The sequence below is a fragment of the Triturus cristatus genome, chromosome 7 (assembly GCF_964204655.1).
Source record: "Triturus cristatus chromosome 7, aTriCri1.1, whole genome shotgun sequence".
Lineage (NCBI taxonomy): Eukaryota > Metazoa > Chordata > Amphibia > Caudata > Salamandridae > Triturus > Triturus cristatus.
In genome coordinates, this window is record NC_140590.1 from 1,272,902,155 (window position 1) to 1,272,925,946 (window position 23,792).

General features: G+C 42.5%; 1 protein-coding gene across 1 annotated transcript in view; it reads left to right on the forward strand.

The window, feature by feature from the left end:
- TMEM219 (transmembrane protein 219) overlaps positions 1 to 23,792 on the forward strand; it is a 495,740-nt gene that overhangs the window by 198,209 nt on the left and 273,739 nt on the right. The gene's annotated exons all lie outside the window — the stretch shown is intronic.

Below are 23,792 nucleotides of genomic sequence, written 5' to 3' on the forward strand. Positions count from 1 at the left end.
CTCTGGTGGGCCGTGAAAGTTCAAGCAGTAAAGAAAGATGGCTCTAAATTCTGTATATATCTTGCCACATTTGCCGTCAAAGATAGCGGTCAAATGTCAGGCTAAGTCTTATGTTGCTTATTTTTTTAACAAGAGGACTGGTGTTTACAAACTTCTCTCACTTTGCAATCAGAGATAGAAAAATAAAGTGAATTATGTGACAATCTTGCTTGGGTACATAAAGTGTGGAAATAATGACTGTAGGGTGTCATTTTTACTTAACATACAACATACCTGTAAATAAGTTGTACACTTTCAGGAGTTTGGAAAGCAAAAATGAAGCACTTTTTTGTTATTCAAAAGTGTGATGGAAACCAAGATTTTAATAGGATCAGAAAAAATCAAGACGCTTTACTTGGTGTTTTTAGGAAGCACTGATACTAAAGTTTCTCTACGTACAGCAAGCTCACTCTGAAAAACCCTTCAGAACTCACAAACTATTAGGACTTTTAGCCTACATACAAAAGGGAAACAACATTTGCCTTACTAAAGTATAGCTGTTCCAAAATATGAATAAACCACAGTTCTGCAAGTGAACATTTAAACACTAAATATTTGTTCTTTCAGCTTTAGGCAGTGAGCTTGTAAATTGGTACAGCTAAAATGAATATCTCAACAGAACAGAGCATGTTTCCACTAGTTAATAATGAAGTAAAAACACTGTTTGCACTAAATCATGACCGTTGTACCAGTGCAACCTTTAAAAGTCACATTTTGATTTGCAACTAGGCAAGGCCCGGCAAATTACTTTTGCAACCTACTTATGTTAACTTAAATGCGTTTTATTAATTACAGAAAGACATTTTAACTCTTAGTGTACATACATAATACAATAAAGCTAATTAAAAAATGTACAATACATGACATTGCAAATAAATTGGAGGCCTTTTGATGTCAACTCCAAAATGCTTAATTATGATACTACAGCACACTTACATTATTTGTGTCTCATCAATGTGAATTAAACATAAGGGGCCATATGTATGGGGGCAATTTTACAATCGCAAATCTGCAGTATTCAATGTATGACACAAAACACCCCTCGCAAAATAAGGAATCGCAAATTTTGGGGAGGTATTCCTTAATTGCGAATCGCAATTTGCGATTCCCAATTAAGGAATATGTAGGATTCGCAAAATTGTTTGCTAATCCTACATACATAGCGTTTTGCGATTCTCAAATAGCGATTCGCAAAAAATCGCTAATGGACATTTTCATACATATGGCCCTTAATCTTTTCTAAATTCACTGTAACACCTCCATGTTGTCTGAGGTTGTTGGTGGCGCAAATGAGGTGCTAATAACCCCTCCGTGCCCACCATTGCACCAGTAGTTAGCTAGTGCTAGTGAAAACATTTATTGTGACTACACACATTGACTACAAAGGTTTCTCTTAAGAGAGATGGAGAAGAATTGGTTGGGATGCTAGGGCTCCACTGTGACCACCCTGTTGACAAAAGTCAGTGGGTTGGAGAGTAAAGTGGAATATGTCACCTCTACTTTATGGTATCTTCATGTTCGTCCTAACCTCAATATAGTTTCTGTGTGGTGGAACCTTGCAAACATCCGACTTTAGAGATAAAATCTCTCTAAAACCTATATTTTTAAATAATTTTGCTTGTTTTTTCTTTGAAAATCACGCTGGTCGGAATTGTAAATAAAATCAAACATTAAGTAAGCTATTTTAAAAAGAATATTTTACACAATTTAATTTAAATTGGAGATTGATGATAGGCGGCAGCTCTCAGTAGCTGCCCATGTTGAACTTCATGTTTAAACAGGCAGCACAGTCATTGGACTTTCATGGCCTCCAATGGCACTTGGGCTCTTGTTTCTTTTTCCAGTTCATGTCAGCACGATCCTAAAGCAGTGAGTTCTGCCATTTTAATTGTTTTTCTGTTGAAACACTTTGCATTTTACAAGATTTTCATTTCCAGTCAAAATTTATTGAATGGCCTTCATGCTTTTATGAGGTAGATCTACACGATGCACACACTAAGGAAAGGTGTTCCTTTTTATCATAATATGTCCAAAATAACATGGAAGCACTGATGTGGAATCACATGAGTGGCAGGCAGAAGGATGATGAAACTCTGTTGGCGGCTGGCCGCAGAGAAAAGAAGAAAAATAAATCCCTGAGGAGTAAGTCTTGGAAAGTGCCACAAAAATCTGGAACACTGTTACCACCAATCTCTTTCAAGGTTAAGGTATAGCACAGCTCTCCTGCCTCCTGCTCACCCAACAATGACAACATCAACTTTAGAGATCTTGTCAACATTTATGACTGTGATATACAGGGCATCATGGATGTCAAAACCCCACTTAATGTAATGCTGGGGCTCCACCATTGTCCCTGTCACTAATCCCTCCCATTACGCCCACCCGCCTCTTTTTTCAGCTATTTGGAGTAGTTTGTGCATAGGGCTCCATAACTTGTTTTCCATTTTAGATACCCACAGCAAATATATGTCCTTTTTTCCCCAACATCCTGGGGATTCTAAAGGCACCCAGGGTTTGTGAAATCCCTTGGAGGGGACCGGGTTAATAGCCACAATCTAGCTAAATTTTGAGTATTTGGGCGAAAAGGGAAAAATGTTCTCCGGATAAAAGTGTCTATATTTTTTTCTCTAAAAATAGCATCGTCTGAAGTTTTTCTGTGCTAAAGTTACCATCTTTCCTGATTTCAGGAACATGCAGAGCGGAAGCAAAAAAACAAATGTATTATTACAGGTTTCACATTTTTCCAAAGATAGCCCATTTTTACTACTTTTTATGCTTTCAAGCTACTTCCAGTTTGTGGTGGAAACCAGTGTGACACCCATGGGTGATCCATGGAAGCTAAAGATTTCTGCAAACTGCACACAATTCCAAATTCAGAAAGGGGACATATGTAGCTCCCTAACGTTTTCCCAAAGAAATTGACTGTTGAAATAAAGAACTATTGAAAGCGAGTAGAAAAATATAGCCATTTGTGACATTTTCAACTGTAACTTTTGCCGATTTACAAAAAAAATACACCATTGCCTCCACTAAACCCTTCTGGTCCCAGGGATATATAGGGTTTGTAGGTTTTCCATGAAGTGAGGTACCCAGAACCAATAACTGAACTGCACTATACAATGGTTTTTCATTGGGTACCGAGTATAGACCAATTCATATGGTGAAATATGCAGAGAGAGTGGTTATTTTTACATTTATGGATTTGTGGGTACCCATACTAGCATGTGATACAGCCCATTGTCTTATTTCTTACAAACTGGGTTAAATTTGGAAGGCACAAATGCAGCGAACTCCAATTTGTTATAAGAGATGTTCTACTATTCTCTGTTCCAACATGTCTTCTGATAGAAACGGTAACTCACTTTTCTCATCCAGGGGATACTCATCAATAGTCATAATCTATGAATAATCCCCGCCCATGTGCGGGTTCCCGGAGCATATAGAAAATACATATATATATATATATATCACCTTAAAACTCCTTTTCCACATTTCCTTCCTTCTGGATGCTGGAACAAAGAGCACGGACCACAGAATCCTCTTGTAATACCGCTCAGTTTATTGAAAAGTTCACACAACAGGAGCGGCAGCCATTACGCGTTTCGTCCCTCCCTGGGGACTTGATCACATGACGCGCCTTTGCCAATAGAGATACTTTTTATAGGCTATACACTTTTTTTTTTTTTTTTTTTTTTCCCAATTTGGTTTTTTTCCCTCCTCTTTTTTTGTTTATTTGTTTCGTTTTTTCCACATTAACTTTATGTGTCACTCTTGTGTTTGTATCTTAACATCATCACAGACAATAATTTAAGGCTAGTAAAAGACATCTATCTGCATTGCTCATATATGTTGTCATCACAATTTAAAATCATTTAAATTTTCTAAATTGAGGTTTCTGATTTCATTTCGATGACAAATGTGGGGTACAAGGCAGTATGTGCAAATTTGCAGTTGTTTAGATAAATAAATAAATAAATAATTAAATATTTAATAAAATGCAAATAAAACACAATTTTATGTTTAAAATACATCTTTAAAACATCTGTAGAAGTCCAGTTTGTATACGGTGATTAAATGCGTCACATTGCATGTTAAAATTATTATTATAAATAAATAAATAAATACATGCATAAAAGTTTACATCATTGGATAAATCCTAGTTTGTTCAATCCGCCTTGAATGCTCATTCTATTTTCTAAATTGGAATTTATACTGAGTATTGGCTGAATTTAATGAATGATTTGCTTTTAATCATTGCCATATAATGGGTTACCTTTGCTGGTATTCCGCAGGGATATTATTGAATCTGGGCGTTGTTAATTCATACGCCTTGGTCTGGGACTTTATTCTGGGCAATGTCTAGTGTCTTTGTTTACTATTCAAATCAACTTGGATGATGTTAATGTGTTTATAGAATAAAAAAACACCCATAAGTGTCCACAACTAAGTGCTGATACAAAAAGTGCTAAGTGCCTAAAACTAATCTAAACAAAGTGGTTAAAAACAGTTCACTGGGGGGGGGGAGATTTTCAGCAGGTAAAATCGTTAGAAAGATGTCAGTAACTTTCATATTGTTCCAAATATCCAATATTTTAGTTCCTGGGGTCTCTTATTGCAAATTTTGTTTTATCTTTTTTTGCAATATTGGTTTGTTATTTCATTCAAAATGATCCCCGGAGTGTATTTGAAGATCATTTTTATTATTACTTATTTGGTGTCAATGCTGTTGGACCATATTGATTAATCTTACAGACTAGCATGGAGTTCATCAGAGCTATTGAGTCCATTGGGTTGTTTGGTATCTAAATTTAAAATGTAGTTCATTTCCAGGATGCGAAGGGTTTTTTCCCTGTTACCTCCCCGTTTGTTTTTAGGGACTGAGTCCAATAGGAAGTATTTAAGATCCTTTGGATCTCCGTCATGCTGCTCGTGAAAATGGCGGGCCACCGGATATGCCTGATCATGATTTTTGCTGGCCCTTATGTGTTGGAGTATGCGTTTATGCCCTTGTAAGATGGTACTACCAATATATTTTAACTTACACGGACATTCCAACACATAGATAACAAACTCGGTTTTACAATTTAGGGCCTTTGTAATAAGTTTGTTTGGTCCACCGAAGGGGGTTGCATATTCGGTGGTTGTTACCCCAAACTGACAAGCCCTGCATGTTTTGCATTTGTAAAATCCGGTCCTTTGAGCTAGCCATGATCCCTTGGCTGTAGGGCCACAGGGATCGTTGTCTACCAGAGTGTCTTTCATTGAGGTATTTCTTTTATATGTTATAGATGGTTTTTTAGGAATTGTATCTCCTATAACCGGATCCTGTTTGCTTAGATACCAGTTCTTATTGATAATTTTGCGTACTCTTGACTCTTGTTGGTTATATTCCAAGATAAATCTGAATTTGCTGTCTGATGTATCCGTTTTGCCCTCTTTGTTTTTTTGCTTAAGCAAATTATCCCTTGTTTTCAAGTTGCTTTTATTTAGAGCTTTAGTCAGACATGTTTTGCTGTAACCTCGCTCTCTAAATCTAGTCAAACATTCCATTTGTGCTGTTTCTAGATCGTTGACGTTACTGCAGATGCGTTTGATCCGCAGTAACTCCCCATAGGGAATGCTTTGCACTAAGTGTTTTGGGTGTGCGCTTTTGGCATGGAGAATAGCATTCCCTGCCGTGGGTTTTCTGTGGAGTCTGGTATCTAATTTATCTTGGTTAACAACAAGTTCAACATCAAGAAACACCACACTGGTTTTGCTAATGTTGGCGGTAAAGTTAAGATTTAGATCATTGATGTTGATAGATTCAATGAATTTTAGTGCTGACTCTTCAGTGCCCTGCCATACCAGAAAGAGGTCATCAATGAATCTCCACCAACATTTCACGTGGGTTTCTAGAGTCTCCATATAGTTCATTTTAAGAACCAGCTCCTCCCACCAGCCCATATGTAGGCAGGCATAGCTGGGGGAGAAGCTGGCTCCCATGGCTACTCCCTGTAATTGTTGGTACATTGCATTTTGAAACATAAATATGTTGTTCAACAAACACGTTTCTACCATGTTTACTAGCATTTTTGTGTGGTCAGAGTATTGAATTCCTCTTTTCCACAGAAAGTATTGTAGTGCTCGTAAACCATCCTTATGCTTAATTGAGGTGTACAGGGATGTCACATCAAGGGTGATCAGTAAGTAGTCATTATGCCAGGAAAAGTTCGCCATTTTAGCCAAGAAGTCTCCTGTGTCTTTGATATACGATGCTAGTTTCTGGACATGTTCCTGTAGGAAGAAGTCAATATAAATTGAAGTGTTTTCAAATATACTGTTCCTCGCAGATATTATTGGTCTTCCTGGCGGGTTTTTCTCATTTTTATGCACTTTCGGAATGAAATATAGAATGGGAATAGTGGGGTTCGCATTCCATAAATATTTGTATTCGTCTGTTGTTAATTGGCCAGTATCACGCCACCCCATCAGTTTCATTTTGAACATTGTCTGTACTGAATTAAAGATCATTCTGTTGCTATTGCCATAGCAGGTTTTGTCGTTGAGTTGGCGCATTGCTTCTGCCAGGTAGTCATCTCTTTTCCACAAAACAATGTTGCCACCTTTGTCCGCATTTCTAATGACCACTTCTTTGTTGTTTTTTATCTTGGTCATTAGCTGGTGATATTGGAGCTCTTTTTTATTTTTTATGTTGTTGTTCCTTTCTTTGATTGTAGTTTTATTTAGTTGTTTTAAGTCTTTGATGACTTGTTCCTGAAAGCTGTCTATTGTGTCTTTTATCATGAGCGGATAGAATTTTGATGGTGGCTTGAAGGGGGTTTGACATAGTTGGCTGTTAGTTATCATAGTTTCACCACTGGTGTTGCTGTCCAATTGGTCATTCTCGTGGATCAGGTCATAAATAGTGTCCACCAAATTGCTGGAATCAATTGGGGCTAGTTCTTGAGGAACCATTTCTGCGAGTTGTTTATCCGTTTTGATTTGTATTGCAGCAATTTTCTCTTTCTTTTTCGCTTGTGCATGATATTTTAAAAGCTTGAGTTTTCTGACGCTTTTATAAATATCCACCCGTGATTTGGCATAATTGAATGAACTCTCGGGACAGAATGACAGTCCTAGGGCAAGAAGTTGCTTTTCTGCTGTATTGAGGGTTACGTCAGTTAGATTGATTACTGTTTTGTCGCTGGTTGTTAGGGGATCTACGGCCCCTATTTTTTCCAGTATTTCCTCTGCTGACGTCTTGGTGGTCTTTTGTTTGTTTTTTCGTCGATTTGCTTTTCTTCTCTCTCTTCGTTTGATGTTTCGCCTCGCTTTGGATTCGTTTGCTGTTTTCTTGGTCTGAGCGATTGGAGGCGCTCGCGACATAAAAAATCCACCTCCTCTGTTAGTGAGTGTCTGCGTGTTTCTGTTTGCTTGGCTTTCATATTCGATTCTGTTTCAGATCCACTTTCTACGGCTGAGCTCAATTCAGATGCCGAGGTTAGATCCGGTTGCGTTGTATTGGCTCTTGTCCCGTATTTTTGGTTTGCTACGGTGACAGTTTTATCAGCCTTCAATGCTTCAAACTTCCTTGCAAATGTAAAGATTTTGCCTTGTTCGTAGTCACACCGGTCCCGGTGGAATTTGTACGCTTTTCTCTCTCTAATCACATCTTCTTCCTTTTTGAGTCTATTCTTCATGTCAGTTTTAAGTTTTTCAATTTCATCTTGTCCTTCCATTGATTCCAGTTCTTTATTGAGGGTGGCGATATCCTCCGCCAGCTTAATACAGTCTCGTTCAGCATATTTCACCAAAATAAATAATAGTTTGCGTGAAGATTCCAAATTTGTTTCTGCCCACTCCCGCATCATTTCACGATCCGGTGTTTCATAGCTGGGGGCAATAAGTATTCTCAGACCTCTGGGGACCCGCCCCACATCAATGTAACGTTGCAAGGATTTAGCTTCCCACCAGCGTTTTTGTTCATTTCTCATCATTTTTTCTAATGATTTACACTTGTCCCTTAGACTCGGATTTTTGGTTGATGCTGGTGCATTCTGGGTGATTGAGTTCCCTGGTGGGGCCAGTTCGTCATTGAACATTGCTGCTGCTGCCTCTTCCCTCTCTCTCAGCGCGTCGGTTGCCATTGTCACTGTGTGTGAATATTGCTTTGAAATGATTGTGTGGCGGTTGCTTAATACTAACGGCTTGGAGAACGTTCCTTTCTCACTGTCCACCAATTGAGCCTCAAAGTATTATTAGCCTGGATTACCCTGCACCCAACTCGGAGTCACAAATTTAGACGCTGGCTGGCCCTCGCACAAAATACTAGTAACGCGTTAGTCGCGCCTTCCGGCACGTCCCCCGCTTACCTGTATGATGCACAAGATGCCTGCCGTCCGCGTCTGTTTTCTTTACTCCGTTGGGGGGCTGTGTTGTCCAGATTCCTCCCGGATTCAACGTTGAACGCTCGAGCCCGAGCGGTGGCTCCTTTTGAAACAGGTGAGCCCGTTTTCGCAGAGGGGTCCGTGTAGGAGGCAGGAGGAGTCGAAAACTGCCTCGTATTAAATCACCTTAAAACTCCTTTTCCACATTTCCTTCCTTCTGGATGCTGGAACAAAGAGCACGGACCACAGAATCCTCTTGTAATACCGCTCAGTTTATTGAAAAGTTCACACAACAGGAGCGGCAGCCATTACGCGTTTCGTCCCTCCCTGGGGACTTGATCACATGACGCGCCTTTGCCAATAGAGATACTTTTTATAGGCTATACACTTTTTTTTTTTTTTTTCCCAATTTGGTTTTTTTCCCTCCTCTTTTTTTGTTTATTTGTTTCGTTTTTTCCACATTAACTTTATGTGTCACTCTTGTGTTTGTATCTTAACATCATCACAGACAATAATTTAAGGCTAGTAAAAGACATCTATCTGCATTGCTCATATATGTTGTCATCACAATTTAAAATCATTTAAATTTTCTAAATTGAGGTTTCTGATTTCATTTCGATGACAAATGTGGGGTACAAGGCAGTATGTGCAAATTTGCAGTTGTTTAGATAAATAAATAAATAAATAATTAAATATTTAATAAAATGCAAATAAAACACAATTTTATGTTTAAAATACATCTTTAAAACATCAGTAGAAGCCCAGTTTGTATACAGTGATTAAATGCGTCACATTGCATGTTAAAATTATTATTATAAATAAATAAATAAATACATGCATAAAAGTTTACATCATTGGATAAATCCTAGTTTGTTCAATCCGCCTTGAATGCTCATTCTATTTTTCTAAATTGGAATTTATACTGAGTATTGGCTGAATTTAATGAATGATTTGCTTTTAATCATTGCCATATAATGGGTTACCTTTGCTGGTATTCCGCAGGGATATTATTGAATCTGGGCGTTGTTAATTCATACGCCTTGGTCTGGGACTTTATTCTGGGCAATGTCTAGTGTCTTTGTTTACTATTCAAATCAACTTGGATGATGTTAATGTGTTTATAGAATAAAAAAACACCCATAAGTGTCCACAACTAAGTGCTGATACAAAAAGTGCTAAGTGCCTAAAACTAATCTAAAAAAAGTGGTTAAAAACAGTTCACTGGGGGGGGGAGATTTTCAGCAGGTAAAATCGTTAGAAAGATGTCAGTAACTTTCATATTGTTCCAAATATCCAATATTTTAGTTCCTGGGGTCTCTTATTGCAAATTTTGTTTTATCTTTTTTTGCAATATTGGTTTGTTATTTCATTCAAAATGATCCCCGGAGTGTATTTGAAGATCATTTTTATTATTACTTATTTGGTGTCAATGCTGTTGGACCATATTGATTAATCTTACAGACTAGCATGGAGTTCATCAGAGCTATTGAGTCCATTGGGTTGTTTGGTATCTAAATTTAAAATGTAGTTCATTTCCAGGATGCGAAGGGTTTTTTCCCTGTTACCTCCCCGTTTGTTTTTAGGGACTGAGTCCAATAGGAAGTATTTAAGATCCTTTGGATCTCCGTCATGCTGCTCGTGAAAATGGCGGGCCACCGGATATGCCTGATCATGATTTTTGATGGCCCTTATGTGTTGGAGTATGCGTTTATGCCCTTGTAAGATGGTACTACCAATATATTTTAACTTACACGGACATTCCAACACATAGATAACAAATTCGGTTTTACAATTTAGGGCCTTTGTAATAAGTTTGTTTGGTCCACCGAAGGGGGTTGCATATTCGGTGGTTGTTACCCCAAACTGACAAGCCCTGCATGTTTTGCATTTGTAAAATCCGGTCCTTTGAGCTAGCCATGATCCCTTGGCTGTAGGGCCACAGGGATCGTTGTCTACCAGAGTGTCTTTCATTGAGGTATTTCTTTTATATGTTATAGATGGTTTTTTAGGAATTGTATCTCCTATAACCGGATCCTGTTTGCTTAGATACCAGTTCTTATTGATAATTTTGCGTACTCTTGACTCTTGTTGGTTATATTCCAAGATAAATCTGAATTTGCTGTCTGATGTATCCGTTTTGCCCTCTTTGTTTTTTTGCTTAAGCAAATTATCCCTTGTTTTCAAGTTGCTTTTATTTAGAGCTTTAGTCAGACATGTTTTGCTGTAACCTCGCTCTCTAAATCTAGTCAAACATTCCATTTGTGCTGTTTCTAGATCGTTGACGTTACTGCAGATGCGTTTGATCCGCAGTAACTCCCCATAGGGAATGCTTTGCACTAAGTGTTTTGGGTGTGCGCTTTTGGCATGGAGAATAGCATTCCCTGCCGTGGGTTTTCTGTGGAGTCTGGTATCTAATTTATCTTGGTTAACAACAAGTTCAACATCAAGAAACACCACACTGGTTTTGCTAATGTTGGCGGTAAAGTTAAGATTTAGATCATTGATGTTGATAGATTCAATGAATTTTAGTGCTGACTCTTCAGTGCCCTGCCATACCAGAAAGAGGTCATCAATGAATCTCCACCAACATTTCACGTGAGTTTCTAGAGTCTCCATATAGTTCATTTTAAGAACCAGCTCCTCCCACCAGCCCATATGTAGGCAGGCATAGCTGGGGGAGAAGCTGGCTCCCATGGCTACTCCCTGTAATTGTTGGTACATTGCATTTTGAAACATAAATATGTTGTTCAACAAACACGTTTCTACCATGTTTACTAGCATTTTTGTGTGGTCAGAGTATTGAATTCCTCTTTTCCACAGAAAGTATTGTAGTGCTCGTAAACCATCCTTATGCTTAATTGAGGTGTACAGGGATGTCACATCAAGGGTGATCAGTAAGTAGTCATTATGCCAGGAAAAGTTCGCCATTTTAGCCAAGAAGTCTCCTGTGTCTTTGATATACGATGCTAGTTTCTGGACATGTTCCTGTAGGAAGAAGTCAATATAAATTGAAGTGTTTTCAAATATACTGTTCCTCGCAGATATTATTGGTCTTCCTGGCGGGTTTTTCTCATTTTTATGCACTTTCGGAATGAAATATAGAATGGGAATAGTGGGGTTCGCATTCCATAAATATTTGTATTCGTCTGTTGTTAATTGGCCAGTATCACGCCACCCCATCAGTTTCATTTTGAACATTGTCTGTACTGAATTAAAGATCATTCTGTTGCTATTGCCATAGCAGGTTTTGTCGTTGAGTTGGCGCATTGCTTCTGCCAGGTAGTCATCTCTTTTCCACAAAACAATGTTGCCACCTTTGTCCGCATTTCTAATGACCACTTCTTTGTTGTTTTTTATCTTGGTCATTAGCTGGTGATATTGGAGCTCTTTTTTATTTTTTATGTTGTTGTTCCTTTCTTTGATTGTAGTTTTATTTAGTTGTTTTAAGTCTTTGATGACTTGTTCCTGAAAGCTGTCTATTGTGTCTTTTATCATGAGCGGATAGAATTTTGATGGTGGCTTGAAAGGGGGTTTGACATAGTTGGCTGTTAGTTATCATAGTTTCACCACTGGTGTTGCTGTCCAATTGGTCATTCTCGTGGATCAGGTCATAAATAGTGTCCACCAAATTGCTGGAATCAATTGGGGCTAGTTCTTGAGGAACCATTTCTGCGAGTTGTTTATCCGTTTTGATTTGTATTGCAGCAATTTTCTCTTTCTTTTTCGCTTGTGCATGATATTTTAAAAGCTTGAGTTTTCTGACGCTTTTATAAATATCCACCCGTGATTTGGCATAATTGAATGAACTCTCGGGACAGAATGACAGTCCTAGGGCAAGAAGTTGCTTTTCTGCTGTATTGAGGGTTACGTCAGTTAGATTGATTACTGTTTTGTCGCTGGTTGTTAGGGGATCTACGGCCCCTATTTTTTCCAGTATTTCCTCTGCTGACGTCTTGGTGGTCTTTTGTTTGTTTTTTCGTCGATTTGCTTTTCTTCTCTCTCTTCGTTTGATGTTTCGCCTCGCTTTGGATTCGTTTGCTGTTTTCTTGGTCTGAGCGATTGGAGGCGCTCGCGACATAAAAAATCCACCTCCTCTGTTAGTGAGTGTCTGCGTGTTTCTGTTTGCTTGGCTTTCATATTCGATTCTGTTTCAGATCCACTTTCTACGGCTGAGCTCAATTCAGATGCCGAGGTTAGATCCGGTTGCGTTGTATTGGCTCTTGTCCCGTATTTTTGGTTTGCTACGGTGACAGTTTTATCAGCCTTCAATGCTTCAAACTTCCTTGCAAATGTAAAGATTTTGCCTTGTTCGTAGTCACACCGGTCCCGGTGGAATTTGTACGCTTTTCTCTCTCTAATCACATCTTCTTCCTTTTTGAGTCTATTCTTCATGTCAGTTTTAAGTTTTTCAATTTCATCTTGTCCTTCCATTGATTCCAGTTCTTTATTGAGGGTGGCGATATCCTCCGCCAGCTTAATACAGTCTCGTTCAGCATATTTCACCAAAATAAATAATAGTTTGCGTGAAGATTCCAAATTTGTTTCTGCCCACTCCCGCATCATTTCACGATCCGGTGTTTCATAGCTGGGGGCAATAAGTATTCTCAGACCTCTGGGGACCCGCCCCACATCAATGTAACGTTGCAATGATTTAGCTTCCCACCAGCGTTTTTGTTCATTTCTCATCATTTTTTCTAATGATTTACACTTGTCCCTTAGACTCGGATTTTTGGTTGATGCTGGTGCATTCTGGGTGATTGAGTTCCCTGGTGGGGCCAGTTCGTCATTGAACATTGCTGCTGCTGCCTCTTCCCTCTCTCTCAGCGCGTCGGTTGCCATTGTCACTGTGTGTGAATATTGCTTTGAAATGATTGTGTGGCGGTTGCTTAATACTAACGGCTTGGAGAACGTTCCTTTCTCACTGTCCACCAATTGAGCCTCAAAGTATTATTAGCCTGGATTACCCTGCACCCAACTCGGAGTCACAAATTTAGACGCTGGCTGGCCCTCGCACAAAATACTAGTAACGCGTTAGTCGCGCCTTCCGGCACGTCCCCCGCTTACCTGTATGATGCACAAGATGCCTGCCGTCCGCGTCTGTTTTCTTTACTCCGTCGGGGGGCTGTGTTGTCCAGATTCCTCCCGGATTCAACGTTGAACGCTCGAGCCCGAGCGGTGGCTCCTTTTGAAACAGGTGAGCCCGTTTTCGCAGAGGGGTCCGTGTAGGAGGCAGGAGGAGTCGAAAACTGCCTCGTATTAAATCACCTTAAAACTCCTTTTCCACATTTCCTTCCTTCTGGATGCTGGAACAAAGAGCACGGACCACAGAATCCTCTTGTAATACCGCTCAGTTTATTGAAAAGTTCACACAACAGGAGCGGCAGCCATTACGCGTTTCGTCCCTCCCTGGGGACTTGATCACATGACGCGCCTTTGCCAATAGAGATACTTTTTATAGGCTGTACACTTTTTTTTTTTTTTTCCCAATTTGGTTTTTTTCCCTCCTCTTTTTTTGTTTATTTGTTTCGTTTTTTCCATATTAACTTTATGTGTCACTCTTGTGTTTGTATCTTAACATCATCACAGACAATAATTTAAGGCTAGTAAAAGACATCTATCTGCATTGCTCATATATGTTGTCATCACAATTTAAAATCATTTAAATTTTCTAAATTGAGGTTTCTGATTTCATTTCGATGACAAATGTGGGGTACAAGGCAGTATGTGCAAATTTGCAGTTGTTTAGATAAATAAATAAATAATTAAATATTTAATAAAATGCAAATAAAACACAATTTTATGTTTAAAATACATCTTTAAAACATCTGTAGAAGCCCAGTTTGTATACGGTGATTAAATGCGTCACATTGCATGTTAAAATTATTATTATAAATAAATAAATAAATACATGCATAAAAGTTTACATCATTGGATAAATCCTAGTTTGTTCAATCCGCCTTGAATGCTCATTCTATTTTCTAAATTGGAATTTATACTGAGTATTGGCTGAATTTAATGAATGATTTGCTTTTAATCATTGCCATATAATGGGTTACCTTTGCTGGTATTCCGCAGGGATATTATTGAATCTGGGCGTTGTTAATTCATACGCCTTGGTCTGGGACTTTATTCTGGGCAATGTCTAGTGTCTTTGTTTACTATTCAAATCAACTTGGATGATGTTAATGTGTTTATAGAATAAAAAAACACCCATAAGTGTCCACAACTAAGTGCTGATACAAAAAGTGCTAAGTGCCTAAAACTAATCTAAAAAAAGTGGTTAAAAACAGTTCACTGGGGGGGGGGAGATTTTCAGCAGGTAAAATCGTTAGAAAGATGTCAGTAACTTTCATATTGTTCCAAATATCCAATATTTTAGTTCCTGGGGTCTCTTATTGCAAATTTTGTTTTATCTTTTTTTGCAATATTGGTTTGTTATTTCATTCAAAATGATCCCCGGAGTGTATTTGAAGATCATTTTTATTATTACTTATTTGGTGTCAATGCTGTTGGACCATATTGATTAATCTTACAGACTAGCATGGAGTTCATCAGAGCTATTGAGTCCATTGGGTTGTTTGGTATCTAAATTTAAAATGTAGTTCATTTCCAGGATGCGAAGGGTTTTTTCCCTGTTACCTCCCCGTTTGTTTTTAGGGACTGAGTCCAATAGGAAGTATTTAAGATCCTTTGGATCTCCGTCATGCTGCTCGTGAAAATGGCGGGCCACCGGATATGCCTGATCATGATTTTTGATGGCCCTTATGTGTTGGAGTATGCGTTTATGCCCTTGTAAGATGGTACTACCAATATATTTTAACTTACACGGACATTCCAACACATAGATAACAAATTCGGTTTTACAATTTAGGGCCTTTGTAATAAGTTTGTTTGGTCCACCGAAGGGGGTTGCATATTCGGTGGTTGTTACCCCAAATTGACAAGCCCTGCATGTTTTGCATTTGTAAAATCCGGTCCTTTGAGCTAGCCATGATCCCTTGGCTGTAGGGCCACAGGGATCGTTGTCTACCAGAGTGTCTTTCATTGAGGTATTTCTTTTATATGTTATAGATGGTTTTTTAGGAATTGTATCTCCTATAACCGGATCCTGTTTGATTAGATACCAGTTCTTATTGATAATTTTGCGTACTCTTGACTCTTGTTGGTTATATGCATATGTGAAAACATATACATGCAGCCTAAAATGTTTCCAACATGGCAAAAATGCTGAAATTACATAGGTTTGCATTGTAGTACCCCTAACCAATAAGGAAAAAAGGAAGCACTAAACAATTGTCATACAATAATGCTTTATTGCCATAAAGCAAACCTGTAATTGCAGGCATTTGCCTGTCGGCTGCAGCAGAGTACTAAGAAACAAAGAAAACTGACACCTTGCCTTTAAAGCATAGGGGTACCGTGCCTTTAAGACCTGCAGGAGACCCCTTGCTCCCATGATGCACCACAGGTGGCAGTTAGGTCAGTTCTTTTTTCCGGCTCCTTCTATGAGGATCCTGGAGCTTGAGCTCTTCAGTGTTTTGACTTAAAGTGATTTAATAGATATTTTCTCAGAAAACTCGACATTTTCTGACTCCTAAAGGCTCATTCTACTGGTTTTTTGGTCTTACCATAACTTTTTTCCAGTCAGAATGCCTGCCTTATTCCGGAAATGCCCTTCCTGTGGCAATAAGATGGCACTGGCAGATCCACACTCTGTGTGTATTGTGTGTCTTCCATCCTCACACAATCCTGACCAGTGTCCCCACTGCCAGAAATTTTCCAGACAGACTCTGCGTGACAGAGAACGCATAAAACTTCATGCCCAGCTGGAGAAGGACAGAAGACATCATGGAGGTGACGATGGAGTCTCCAAATCACCTTCTTCAAGCAAACAACACCGAAAACGGCAACATGCCACCTCTCCTGAGTCCAGAAAGAAGAAGGTAACAGGAGATTCGCCGTCGATGTCGCCGTAGAAGAGACCCAGACACGCTTCAGCGTCGAGGGACGCATCACCAACTCAACGTCGAGATTCTCCGCCGTATGTAAGTAAGTCGGCGTTGAGGCACAGCTCTTCGGGCTCGAAGGCTGTGGGTCCTGAGAGACCTGAGAAGTCTCAGTCGAGGCTTCCGTTGATGTCGAAACACTCTCCGCCACCCTCGAGGGGGTCGGCGTCGAGAGATACGATGGCGAACATCTCGCCGCAAGTGGGCTTGTCGATGTCTAGAGCTTCGTGGAAGTCCCATCACTTGACGTCAAGAAGATCGATGTCTACTCGACGCCATGGGAGATCGACATCGAGATCACCAGGCTGACGGCGTAAGTCGACGTCGAGGTCTCCACATCGCCGTAGGCAATCGACGTCGAGACCACCATCGAGAGCGGGACTGCGTTCCCATAGCAGATCCCCTCGATCGACGCCGAGGGTGACGCAGACTTCATCGATGTCGAGGCATTCGATGTCGAGGAAAAAAAGTGCAGCGGCCACAGAGGAGACATCATCTGGGGACCAGTCATCATCCCCAGGACTGCATATTGTGCAAATTTCACCGGAGAAATCTCCCAAAGGTGGAGAGAAGTACGGTCTGTCGCCTCGCTGGCTGGAAGGTGTCGGGACAGGTGACTGCAGACGTCCGGGCTCGGACTACTCTCGCACTTACTCGCCTTCTAGGATCTCTCCTCAGCGAAGCAAGTCTCCCCTCAGAAGACCAAGATCACCGTCCACGCACCGATCACGGTCCAGGGGTCGTCAGTCTCCCCCCAGAAGACCAAGATCACCTTCTAGGCACCGATCAAAGTCCAGGGGTCGTCGCAGCTCTCATCACGACCGTCCCCATAAGAGAAGACGCACGAGATCGCCCACCTGGTCTTCCTCCACGAGGTCCTCGGTCCGGGACTATTCTCCGACCTTCTCCTTGACTCCTCCATCGCGGGTGTCTCTATCATCGATGACATCGCAACCTTCTCAGATGTCCTGGGTAGGGGTGCGAAGAAACTAAACATCACTTTGCATACCCCTGTAGTTCCCACATCTATCATCTTCGACACCTTACACCATCGCACAGCTCCTAGACCGCTTCTTCCTTTGGTGCCAGGACTCTTGGAACCAGCTATGGCCACATTCCTCACCCCTGCTACAGTGGGCTCCGTACCATCCAGGATTGCCAAAAAGTATAAGGCCCCAGCCGAGGATCCCTTATTTCTCAGAGCTGATCCACCAGCGAACTCCGTCATTGTGGCAGCAGCCATGAGGTCTCATTCGGCGTCTGTATCATCTTCTGTCCCCCAGAGAAGGACAGTAAGCAGATGGACTCCTATGGCAGGAAAATGTGCAATACGTCGGCTTCTTCCATGAAGATTGCAAGTGCCTCAGCCCTTCTCGGGCGATATGACAGGTCTCTTTGGGACTCCCTGTCAAGGTTCACCGAAAAGCTCCCCAAAGAAGACCGGCAGGACTTCAGCGAAATTCTGCTAGAAGGTGGTCTAATAGCCAATCAAGTTATAAGTGCGGCAGCGGACGCTTCAGATCTCGCCGCTCATGGTTACTCCCATGGCGTCTGTTCACGGCGCTCAGCCTGGCTGCGCCTCACAGGCCTAAAGTCTGATGCACAGAAAAAGATTCTGAATCTTCCATTTAACGGCTCCTCCTTCTACGGGGCTCACGCCGATGAGGAGATAAATAAAATGAAGACAGAGCTGGATACTGTCAAGGCTGTAGGTCTGGAGAAGCGCAAAGAATACTGGAAGCGCTTTCGTCAGGGCGACAAACGTTCCTTCCAGCAGAGGGTTCAAACCCCTCAATGGTCCTCCCAGAACCAGCAGAGGCCCCAATTCCAGCAGAGGGGTCGTGGCAGAGGAAGAGGGAACAACGAGCAGCAACAGTCCACCACTAAGCAGCTTCCCAAACAGTGAGGCATTGCTTCCTCCGCACCCGTTCTCCACTCCGGTAGGAGGGAGTATCGTTTTTCACCTGGAAGAGTGGGAAACCATAACAAGAGACAAATGGGTGCTGAATATTGTGCAGCATGGTTACTTGCTAAGGTTCAAGTTTCCCCCTCCACAAGTGCCCCCGCAATTGAAGCGCCTTCCTCAACTTCAAAGTCGGCTTTTACAGGACAAAGTATCTATCCTCCTCTCCAAGAGGGCCATAGAGGAGGTCCCACCTCTCCAAAGAAACCAGGGGGTATACTCCCGCTACTTCCTAGTCCAAAAGCGAGGAGTAGCCAAATAGTACAGACCTATCCTCGACCTGCGCCTGCTGAACAGGTTTATCAGAAAGGAAAAATTGCTAGCCCTGCATCAAGGGAGACTGGATGTGTGCCATCGACCTGCAGGACGCCTACTTCCACATTCCTGTCTCAGTGAAACATCGCAAATTTCTCAGGTTTCAGGTCTCTCGTCACCACTACCAGTATTGAGTGCTTCCGTTCAGCCTCAAATCCGCCCCACGGACATTCTCCAAGTGCATGGCGGTGGTGGCTGCCTTCCTCCGCAGGCGGAAGATATTCGTCTATCCATACCTAGACGACTGGCTCCTGAAAAGCTCCACACCTGTGCTACTCCAGAGCCATCTCTCATACTGCCTCAACCTGCTGCATTCCTTGGGGTTGCAAGTCAACTACAAGAAGTCGGTCCTCAACCCCACTCAACGGATACACTGTCTGGGCGCCTCCCTGGACTCCGCAGAGGCAAGCGTGTGTCCTTCGGAGGAGAGGTTGTCATCAATGCTTCTCAAGTGCCACACTCTTCTCGACACTGCACTTCCCACAGCCAGGCAAGTGTCTTCACTACTGGGATCGATGGCCTCGTGCATCTACATTGTGCCCAATGCACGACTTCACATGCGGCCTCTACAACAAGCACTCGAAGATCAATGTTCTCAGAGGTCAGGTCGCTGGGAAGATCGTGTCTCTCTCCACCAAGCGACTCCATCAGATGGTGGATGAAAGTTCTCACCTGCTGCAAGGGGTCCCTTTTCATCAGACGCCTCCAACAGAGACAGTGGTCACAGATGCCTCAATGCAAGGCTGGGGTGCTCATATGGGCCAGCTTCAGGTACAAGGTCTTTGGTCCGAGACAGAAAGAAGTTATCACATCAACTTCTTGGAGCTACGGGCGGTCCATCTGGCACTCAAATCCCTGTATCCGTCTCTTCAATCCAGCCACATTCAGATTCAGATAGACAACACAAGAACTATTTTCTATCTGAACAAGCAAGGAGGCACCAGGTCACGAGTCCTGTCTCTGGAAGCCCAATCCATTTGGCAGTGGCTGCTGGCGAGAGGTCTCTCAATCGTCGCAGTCCACCTTCCAGGAACCCTGAACGTGCAGGCAGACGGCCTCAGCAGAGACTTTGTAGAAGCGCACGACAGGGTGCTCAACGAAGACGTCGCTCAGGAGGTCTTTCGGCAATAGGGAGTGCCGGACATCGATCTGTTCGCAGACGCGGCAAACACGAAATGCCCCGTCTTCTCGTCCAGATTCCCCCAGCAGGGATCACGGGGAAATACACTTTTGATCAGCTGGTCAAAGACATTGCTGTATGCTTTTCCTCCGCTCCCTCTACTCCCGGCGATCATACAGAAGTTCTACAGGACCAACACCAGAATGATCCCGATAGCGCCGGAGTGGCCACGCCAGAGGCTGCCCTGCCGCCCAGACTTACTGACCAAGAACGAGGGGAGAGTGTTTCATCCCAACCTCCCCTCCCTCCGGTTGACTGCATGGCTCCTGAAGTCATCCAATACGGCCATCTAGACCTTTCGGCTGACTGTATGGACATTCTTAGAGAATCAAAGAGGCCCTCCACCAGAAAGTCTTATGCTTTCAAGTGGAAGACATTTTACCTTTGGTGTAGGGTCAACGCTCTTGATCCGACTCAAGGTCAAGAGCAAGTGATTCTTTCATACTTGCTGCACTTGGCAAGGTCAGGCCTGAAGTACCCCTCCATCAGGGTCCACTTAGCTGCTATCACAGCTTATAGAAAGTCTCCTACCCAGACCTCATTCTTTCAACTGCCTGTGGTCAAAGATTTCCTAGAGGGGCTTAAGAAAGTGTTTCCACCAGTGAGGTCCCCTTCGCGTCCCTGGGAGCTTAACATTGTCCTCACCAAATTGATGGGTGCTCCTTTCGAGCCTATTCATAAGGCATCTTTGCAGCATTTGACCTGGAAGGCTGCTTTCTTAGTAGCCATCACTTCAGCCCGCAGGGTAAGTGAGATTCAGGCCCTGTGCTGCAAGGAGCCTTACACTGTTGTCCACGCCAATAGAGTGGTGCTGCGGACTCATCCGAGTTTCCTGCCCAAGGTGGTCTCGGATTTTCACATCAATCAGATTATCACGTCGCCCATTTTCTTTCCTCAGCCAACCACTCCCCCAGAGAGAGCTTTACATTCTCTATACCTCCGGAGGGTATTGATGTTTTACCTTAATAAAACCCTTCCACTTAGGAAGTCTGACCAGCTCTTTGTCAATTATGGTTCAACAAATACTGGGCTGGCTGCTTCCAAAAGATCTATTTCTAGATGGATCGTCTCCTGTATAGCCTTGTCATACCAACTAGCCAACAAGGTTCTGCAGGGCAGACCACGAGCGCACTCTACCAGAGGGAAAGCTTCTACTACAGCTCTCCTTCGCAACATTCCTATATCTGAGATTTGTAAAGCGGCTACATGGCGCTCGATACATACCTTTACACGCCATTACTGCCTAGATTCAGATGCACAGGCTGATGCCCAGGTGGGGCAGGCCTCTTTCAGGAATTTGTTTGCATAACTGCGGTTTGAATGTGATGTTACTTCATGTTCTATAAGCTCTGTTGCTCGTCCGCGAGACTTTGGGTATGGGCTTGCTTCTCTATTCATAGAGTATGACTATTGATGAGTATCCCCTGGATGAGAAGGATTAGTTACTTACCTGTAATCCTAGTTCTCATCCAGGGGTATACTCAAAGTCAAAGTCATAAGTGACCCACCCACCTCCCCGGACGAGCATTCTCTTCAAGTTATTGTTTATTGATTGCAGATCTACTCAGGTGCATATGCACCGTCAAAAAGAACTGACCTAAATGCCACCTGTGGTGCATCATGGGAGCAAGGGGTCTCCTGCAGGTCTTAAAGGCACGGTACCCCTACTCTAATGCCTTAAAGGCAAGGTGTCAGTTTTCTTTGTTTCTTAGTACTCTGCTGCAGCCTACAGGCAAATGCCTGCAATTACAAGTTTGCTTTATGGCAATAAAGCATTATTGTATGACAATTGTTTAGTTTTTCCTTATGGGTTAAGGGTACTACAATGCACACCTATGTAATTTCAGCTTTTTTGCCATTTTGGAAACATTTTAGGCTGCATGTATATGTTTTCACATATGTATATATATATATATATATTTTCTATATGCTCCGGGATCCCGCACATGGGCGGGGATTATTCATAGATTATGACTTTGATGAGTATACCCCTGGATGAGAACTAGGAGTACAGGTAAGTAACTAATCCGTATGGGTAGGCCTAATGCCCACAGCAGGAAATGGGCCAAAATGCATCGTGAACACGTCACATTTTTCTACTGAAAACTGACCCTTTTTTCTCAATGTGGGTAGCTGTGGATTTCGGGCCCTAGCTCAGGCGGCACCTAGAGAACCCTTGCAAACTGGTACATTTTTTAAAACTAGACACCTAGGGGAAGCCAAGGCAGGGTGACAAATGTGACACTCGCCAGATTGTTTTACCCAGAATCCCTTACAAACCTCAAACTTTGAATAAAAACATATATTCCTCACATTTCTGTGATGGAAAGTTCTGGAATCTGCAGGGATGTCGTAAGGCAACCCCAGGGCCCGGCTCTCCACACTAAGGACAGAGAACCAGTAGGCAAAGATGGTCTCAGGGTATGCTATTTTATTTCTCCAATACAAGTCTTTGAAAGTCTTCAAGTACCCAGCCCGCTTCTTCCACCAAACTGGAGGCTTCGGCCAGGATGCTCGGCTTTTCCCACGAAGAACCGGGAGGGTATAAGGAAAAGCAACAAAAACAAAATGCCACAAATCAGTGGTTTAGTCGATTTCTCTAAGCTGGATTTGGGAGGAGTCGGTGAGGTATCACCACGTTCCGTCACCAGGTGCAGTCCCGTTGTAATGGTGTCCTCCCTCTAAGTACCTCCCTTGCCCTCCCAGTGCCCCGAGAACCCCTGTATACGGCGCTGTACCTTTTCCAGCCACACTCCTCCAGGAGAGTGGCAGGGCGGCTCATGGTCACGTTGGCCTCCTGGCTTCTTTCTTGCGTCCTGGACGTCGGCTTCGGACAGCTTTGCAGGCATCCCTCGAAGACTCTTGCAATCCGCCATGTCCTCCTTCGCTTCTCTGGTCTCTCTCGGTTTATCGTTCGCGGGCTTCTCCAATCCGGAATCCTCTTCCTCGTTCTTTGTCCCAGCCTCCTCAGATAGGATCGCTGACGGTAACGTCGTTGGATGGGACTCCTCCCCGCAGACAGCATACGGAGTCTTAAAGGTAAATTCCTCAGCCTGTATATGACGCACCAGAAGCTCAGGCTTGGGATGCAGCGGGGCACACGTCTCCTGTTCCCCTAGTTCAAGCTCGGGTTCCTGACAGGGGAGTCACAAACTTCCTCCCATCTGGCATTCACCCAAGTGCCCGCTACTGTAAAGGCCCCAAACCGCAATATAGACACATCACATTTTTCCACTGGAAAATAACCCTTCTTTTGCAGTGTTTGTAGCTGTGGATTTTGGGCCTTAGCTAAGCCAGCTCATAGAGAAACCTATCAAACCTGTAAATTTTTTAAACCTAGACACCTAGTGGAATTTAGGTGGGGTGACTTGCATGGCTTGCCAGAGTTTTTTACCCAGAATCCATGTAAACCTTAAACTTTCCCTCCAATTTCTGTGATGAAAGTTCTAGAATCTGCTAGGAGACACAAACGTCCTTCCACCCAGTATTCCCAGAAGTCTCCCAATAAAACAGGAAAGGGCCCAAAAGGCAACATGGACACATCATATTTTTCCACTCAAAACGGACTCTTTTTTGCAAAGTAGGTCCCTGTGGATTTTGAGCCCTAGCTCATCCGGCACCTAGGTAAATCTAGAAAACCTGCACAATTTTGAAAACTAGTCACCTGGAGGAATCCATGGAGGGTGTGGGTTGCATAGCTCTAACCCTTTTTAATTTTTTTTTTTACCCAAGAGCCTTCGAAAACCTCAAACTTTGACGAACAACACACATTTTAGGAAGGTTCCAGAATCTGTGGGGATCCACAAATTTCTTACCACCCAGAGTTTCCTTACAGCTCCTGTTAACAATAGTAACCCCACTTGTGTGGGTGGGCCAAGAAACCACCAAAAAAAGTGTGACGAGATCAGCTTTAGGGAAGC